Here is a 7,510-nt window from a genome sequence, read left to right as displayed (position 1 = left end):
CAGCCTCGTGAGGATCGTCCATAAGGCAACACAGGCCTCCCTCCTCTACCACCACCACCAAGGAGGAATGAAGACCAGCACCAAGACGAGGGGGCTGGGGGCTTCCAGGAACCGCGTGCTATCGCTTGCATCTTGGGCGGAGCTCAGGCCCCAGCCTCTCAGCGCATCTTCAAGCAGTTTGCTCGTGACGTGAACGTAGTCCTCCCAAAGCTCGAAGCCTCGCGCCCTCTCAGGTGGTCCACGTGCGCCATCACGTTCAGCTCAGCTGACCAGCTCATGTGCGCAGCAACAACTAGGGTCCTCTCGATGCTCTGTTCCCCAGTCATCAGCAATGTGCAGGTCACCAGGACCCTCATCGATGGTGGTGCAGGGCTCAACGTTATGTCCGTCGAGACATTGAACAATCTCCAAGTGCCTTACGATCAGCTTCAGCCAACCAAGCCTTTCTCAGGAGTCACTGATGGTTCTACCACCCCGATAGGGCAGGTCCGCCTCCCTGTCACCTTCGGGCAGCACAAAAACTATCGTATTGAGCTCATCGACTTCGACGTTGCCCACATTCGCCTGCCGTATAACGCCATCCTCGGGTATCCAGCCCTGGCCAAGTTCATGGCAGTGACTCACCATGGCTACAATGTCCTCAAGATGCCAGGAAGCGGTGGAGTCATCACAGTCCCCTGTGAAGAGAAGGATGCAGTGTGTTCTCTCGAGCGTGCCTTCCAGGCCGCATCAATCGAAGATCCAGATCGCAAAAGCGGGAGCCTTCCCAAGGCAGTCCCTAATAAGAAGAAGACATCACCTGGCCCGAGACCTCAGGAGGCAGGCGCCTCCGGCGGCACGGCACCAGGATCCTTGCCCGTTCAAGGGGCGCCTCCCTCCGTCGCATAGGAAGGTGCGCCCGGCGCCCTCCTCGAACAAGGCTCAGGGGCTCTCTCCTAGAGGGCCACTGACTTTGTCAAGGTCACGAGGGAGGCGCTCGGGCATCACTTGGAGGCATGCTTCGCGGCACGTTTCCCTCAGGAAGGTACGAGGCAAGGAGGGTCCAACCCTCAGGAGTTCATCACCAAAGTCACTCAGGAGCTACAGGAGTCAAGAGTCATGCGTGGCAACCGCCGCCTACCCGCCATAGCTCCCCATCGAGGTGAGGATGGTGGGCTGCACGTCTGCATCGACGTACCAGGGCTCAACCGAGCCGCGTCTCAGGAGCACCTCTGGCCTTCGCGCGTGGGATGTTGCGAGGGTCTGCCTCACAGCTACGTTCGCATGCCTCTCGGCCTGCCAAACGCGGCCGCTGCTCATCAGTGACTGGTGCGGAGCATTCTGGAGGCTCATGAAGCCAGGCACTGCATGGTCTTGGCAGAGATGGAGATGGTCCCCGAGGAGCCGCCCAGGCCCCCGGAGCCTCCCGAGGCTCAGGGCCTTGGGGGCTCGTGAGGATCGGCCTCCTCACCAGCATTGTCAGCTACTCCAACATTCCTTCATCTCCAACGGTATCAGGTGACATCTTTCAAGTTCCATTTCAGCTGGGAGTGCCCCCAGGGCTGCATCATTCCCAGGTCGTGTGGGTCCGTCCCTGCGGCGTGTATCTCTTTTGCTAATATCGCTAGTTTACCTTGCTGGGGGTGCCCCTCGGGCTGCATCATCCCCAAGACGCTCGGTCCTGACCCAGTGGCGTGTATCTTTCTCACATCTATCTAAATTGGTTTGCTCTTTCATGCTCAACCTGCCTATCATAATCGCCTGCTCAATTGACACCAACCCTTGGAGATGCTTGCTCCGGCACGACGCTTGTGCATGGGTCCGTCCCTACAACGTCGATAAACCTGAGTGGTTGAGCTCTGGCCGTGGCAGCCCCGCAGGGCGCCACCTCACTAGGCCCTCAGTGCCCTCATTACTCCCTCGGAGCAACCAGTGGCTGGCTGGCAATCGTAATGGCAATCCTTGTTTTCCTCATGATTGGTTTACAGGGGCTCCCTAGGGAATAACGTCGGGGGAGTCCATTGCTCTCTCTCTCTCTCTCTCTCTCTCGCCCGCGCGAGCCGCTTGCACGTTAAAGGGGTGGCGCCTGAGCATCGCTACTCATGGGCTCTTACTAGCTCTCTAGCCCTCACCTCCTGGCCTTGTCAACAGCATCGCGACCTGGCATACCAGCGACGACTGGGCTCGGTCGAGAGCCGGGACCCGAGGACGTAGAGCACAAAGGGGAGTGCGGAGGAGAGGGAAGGAGCTCCCAAGGGCCTCACCCGACAGCTTCCTGGGAACTTACTAGCCGCCGACGCGCAGGACCGGCGCCTCGCTAAGGAATGGCCCCAAGCTCCTGAGATAAGTCACATCTCTGGAACTGCTAGCTAACGCAACACCAAATCTGCACCTAAAATGCGGCCCTGTGACGGCGACGTTGCTCTCCTTTCTCACCTGGCGATGGCCGCTTGAGCGCTAAAGGGGACCTCTTGAGCATCGCGCCTTGGGGGCTCTTACTGGACCTCGAGCCGCTCGCCTCCTAGCCTTGACCACGGCATCACGACCTGGCATACCAGCAACGACTGAAGCCTGCCTGGGGACCGGGACCTGTCAGCGCAGAGCACCAAGCCCTCGTGGGTTTAGAAAGGAGGAACCAAGCTGAGACAGGACGATCATCTCACACCACTTCGCGATAGGGATCATATTGACAAAAGAGACTACACACGCTTTACATGCCCCCTCGGGGTACTTCCTTGATTCCTCGCAGGGAACAAAAGGTGTTAAACCTAATAGACTCTAACCACGCACTCCTCCATGGTCGACGCCATCATCAAAGTGGGCCACGTGAGGCCGGCACCAAGCCCATCTGAAAGTGCAACTATCCCTAGGTGGTTTTGGTAATTCATAACAACATATAGCTCATTGAGCTAATGCTATTCCAAGACTATTATTTCAGGAAAGCTCAATGAATGGCATGGCATGGATGATGAAAGTGGATCCCTCAAAATACTAAGGACATACGATTGGCTCAAGCTCAAAGGCTCAAGACTCTTCATTTTATATTTTAGTGATCCAAGATCACATTGAGTCTATAGGAAAAGCCAATACTCTCAAGGAGGGATGAGGTGTTGCTTAATGAGCCTCTTGCTTCATGTGCTTTGTGATATGCTCCAAAACCCTCAGCTACTTTCCCACATCCACAAATGACCTAAACCCAAAGCCAAAATCGGTCACACCGATTCTTCCAATCCGGCGCCACCGATTCCAAAAGTCATAGCCACTGCCACAAACCCTAAGCAAATCGGTCCTACCGATAGGGATCTCGGTCTCACCGAGATGGGATTGCAATCTCTCTATTTCCATTCGTAACGTTTCGGTCTAACCGAAGTGAGCGATCGGTCCCACCGAGATTGCAATGTAAACTCTCTGTTTCCCTTTTGTAACATTTCGGTCTCACCGAAAAGAGCAAATCGGTCCCACCGAGTTTACCTGACCAACTCTCTGGAAAGCTTATTACCAAAATCGATTTCACCGAGTTTGTGTAATCGGTTTTACCGAGATTACATTATGCCCTAACCCTAACCGAATCGGTCTCACCGAGTTGCATGTCAGTCCCACCGAAAATCACTAACGGTCACTAGGTTTACTAAATCGGTCCGACCGAGTATGTTGAATCGGTCCCACCGAGTTTGGTAAATTGTGTGTAACGGTTAGATTTTGTGTGGAGGCTATATATACCCCTCCACCTCCTCTTCATTCGTGGAGAGAGCCATCGGACTAAACCTACACTTCCGACTTACTATTTCTGAGAGAGAACCACCTACTCATGTGTTGAGGCCAAGATATTCCATTCCTACCATATGAATCTTGATCTCTAGCCTTCCCCAAGTTGCTTTCCACTCAAATCCTCTTTCCACCAGATCCAAATCCTATGAGAGAGAGAGTTGAGTGTTGGGGAGACTATCATTTGAAGCACAAGAGCAAGGATTTCATCATCAACGCACCATTTGTTACTTCTTGGAGAGTGGTGTCTCCTAGATTGGCTAGGTGTCACTTGGGAGCCTCCAACAAGATTGTGGAGTTGAACCAAGGAGTTTGTAAGGGCAAGGAGATCGCCTACTTCGTGAAGATCTACCGCTAGTGAGGCAAGTCCTTCGTGGGCGACGGCCATGGTGGGATAGACAAGGTTGCTTCTTCGTGGACCCTTCGTGGGTGGAGCCCTCCGTGGACTCGCGCAACCGTTACCCTTCGTGGGTTGAAGTCTCCATCAACGTGGATGTACGGTAGCACCACCTATCGGAACCACGCCAAAAACATCCGTGTCTCCAATTGCGTTTGAATTTTCCAAACCCTTCCCTTTACTTTCTTGCAAGTTGCATGCTTTAATTTCCACTGCCTATATACTCTTTGCATGCTTGCTTGAATTGTGTGATGATTGCTTGACTTGTCCTAAGATAGCTAAAATCTGCCAAACTCTAAAATTGGGAAAAGGTTAAATTTTTAATTGGTCAACTAGTCTAATCACCCCCACTCTAGACATACTTCAAGGTCCTACAAGTGTTATCAGAGCTTTGGTCTCCATTTGCTTTGATTTCCATAGCTTTTGGTGTTCATAGCCTTGGTTTCACAACCTAGGAGAGTATGGCGTCTAGCGAGGGAAATTATCACCGTAGAGGTCCTTACTTTGATGGTACTAATTTTGCTAGTTGGAAGCATACGATGAAAATGCATATTCTCGGACATAACCCCGCCGTTTGGGCAATTATTTGCATTGGCTTGCAAGGTGAATTCTTTGATGGGAGAGAACCAAATCGTGAAGCGAATGCGGAAGAATTGAAGATGCTGCAATACAACGCTCAAGCTTGTGATATCATCTTCAACGGATTGTGCCTCGAAGAATTCAACAAAATCAGCCGTCTTGAGAATGCAAAGGAAATTTGGGATACTTTGATTGATATGCACGAAGGTACCGAATCCATCAAGGAATCCAAGTTGGATGTGCTGCAAAGTCAGCTTGACAAGTTCAAAATGAAGGATGGTGAAGGTGTCGCTGAAATGTACTCTAGGCTTGCACTTATCACAAATGAGATTGCCGGCTTAGGGAGTGAAGAGATGACCGAAAGATTCATCATCAAGAAGATCTTAAGAGCATTGTATGGAAAGTATGATACCGTGTGCACATTAATTCAAATGATGCCCAACTACGAAGATCTCAAGCCAACGGAAGTCATTGGGAGGATTGTTGCTCATGAGATGTCACTCAAGGATAAGGAGGAACTTCACAACAAGTCAAGTGGTGCTTACAAAGCCTCAAGTGAAGCCCTCACATCATCAAGTGAGAAACAAACCTTCAATGAAGAATTGAGCTTAATGGTGAAGAACTTCAACAAATTCTACAAGAGTAGAAGCAAAGAAAGAAGCTCCAAGTCAAGGTCTTATCATGACAAAAGATCTTCTAGTCGAGAGTGCAATTGCTACAATTGTGGGAGGCCTGGACACTACTCCAATGAGTGTACGGCACCCTACGAAAGAAGAGAAGATTCTCCAAAAAGAAGAAGCAAAAGAGAGGAATCACCACCAAGAGAGAGGAGGAGTAGAGATGATCGTTATGAACGAAGACCCTCACGGAGAAGCAAGGATTCGGAAAGGAAGGACAAGTCATCAAGGAGCTACACAAAACGAAGACATCAAGCTCATGTTGGTGAATGGGTATCCGGCTCTGACTCCGACAATCACTTCGAGAGAAGCTATCACTCCGACTGTGAACATACTCAAGATGAAGGTGTTGCCGGTCTAGCACTTTTGTCAACCAACTCCTACGACATATTTGATTCACCAAATGAAGGAATTGGAAGATGCTTCATGGCCAAAGGTCCAAAGGTAACACATCCTGAGTATGTTGATTTCAATAGTGATGAAGATGACTTGCTTGTGGATGATGATTTACTTGTTGACAACTCTAGTGATGAATACTATGATGAAATGTCAATTAATCATGCTAATCAAACGAATGACAATGATAAGGAGAAAATTGAGCTTCTAACTAAAGAACTAAACACTCTAAAGTTGGCTCATGAAACTATCTTCGAAGATCATCGAGAACTTTTAAGGGCTCATGAGAAGTTACGCTTTGAAAAGCTCAATCTTGAGCAAGAGCATGAGTTCTTAAAGGCAATCAATGATGATCTCCGTAAGAAAAGTTCTTCTTACATTGCCAAGCGTTTACTCTTATCTACTTACATGCCTCAAGTCAAGTCTGGTAACTAGTACAAGAAAGATACTTCCTCTAGTAGTAACAATAATAATGTTAAATCCAATATTGTTGCTTCTAGTAGTTCTCTTGATTCCACTAATGATTCTCTTAGCCAAGTTACACTTGAGCAAGAAAATAGCTTATTGAAGGGAATTATAGAGAAAGGTGTTTACAAGAGCCTTGCCGGGAGTAAGCAATTCGAGGAAATTGTACGCAAGCAAGCAAGACACCGGAAGAATCAAGGTGAAGAAGATCAATACCCCAAGACGAAGTTTGTTCCTCAACAAGAGAAGTATGATCCTACTTCCTTCAAGGGAACACAAGCTCAAGATGATCTTCCTCCACAAGACCACAAGAACAAAGGCAAGGATAAGCTTCAAGAAGAGATTGATGCATTTGAAGAAGCACCTAAGGTCTCGGTCAAGTGGATTCCCAAGACTACGTCAAGTTCTACTTCATCAAGTACAACTACAACTCCAAGGATTCCCATCAAGATGATGTGGATCCCGAAGACGAAGAACTAGAGAGTTCTTGAGGGTGACTCTGCCAACATTCTTCACTCATATCATTATGGCAAGGACAAGTGCAATCAACTTCCACATCTTGCACTAGTTCAAGGAGTCACAAACCCTCATGATGGTAAGGCAAGGGACAAGGTAACCAAATAGTTTCATGGACATCATCTTGTGTGTGCATCACTCTATGTCTATGGATATTCTTGTTTGTTCCTTGTGGGACTAACCCATGTAGGCAAGTTGAAAGTGCAACTCACTCCAAAGGATTGCTCCAAATGATCTACTTCAACATTGAGCATCCACATCTTCAACACCTACATGAAGTCATCATCGACAAAACCCAAGGTTAGTTCATCCCTCTAAAGGGGGATCTCACATCTAGGGGGAGCTTAACTCAAACATTGAGTCAAAGCAACTCTAATGGTGTGAACACATCAATGCATTATGTAAAAGTGGTAACCCCACTTGAGCTTAAACGATGAGTATGACCTATGATCAAATGTTATCATTTGACTCCTAAGTCAATATACTCATATATAGATGACCTAGTCATCGCCAATTGTTTGATAGATGCTAGAATTGGTTGTGCATGCTTTGCCACATATTTCATTTGCCATTTTATTGTGTGAGCATGTTGGAGCATATTTTACTCATTCGAGGACATCCACTTGTTGTTTTGACTGTTTGGTTCTTTCTTCTTTTGGCCAAGTGGATGGACAAGAATGCCTAAGAACCCTCTCTAGCTATCTATGCTTTTCTCGTCTCAAACTCTATTCATGCT

Source organism: Triticum dicoccoides, chromosome 7B (genome assembly GCF_002162155.2).
Source record: "Triticum dicoccoides isolate Atlit2015 ecotype Zavitan chromosome 7B, WEW_v2.0, whole genome shotgun sequence".
Classification (NCBI taxonomy): domain Eukaryota; kingdom Viridiplantae; phylum Streptophyta; class Magnoliopsida; order Poales; family Poaceae; genus Triticum; species Triticum dicoccoides.
This window is presented reverse-complemented; position numbering follows the sequence as displayed.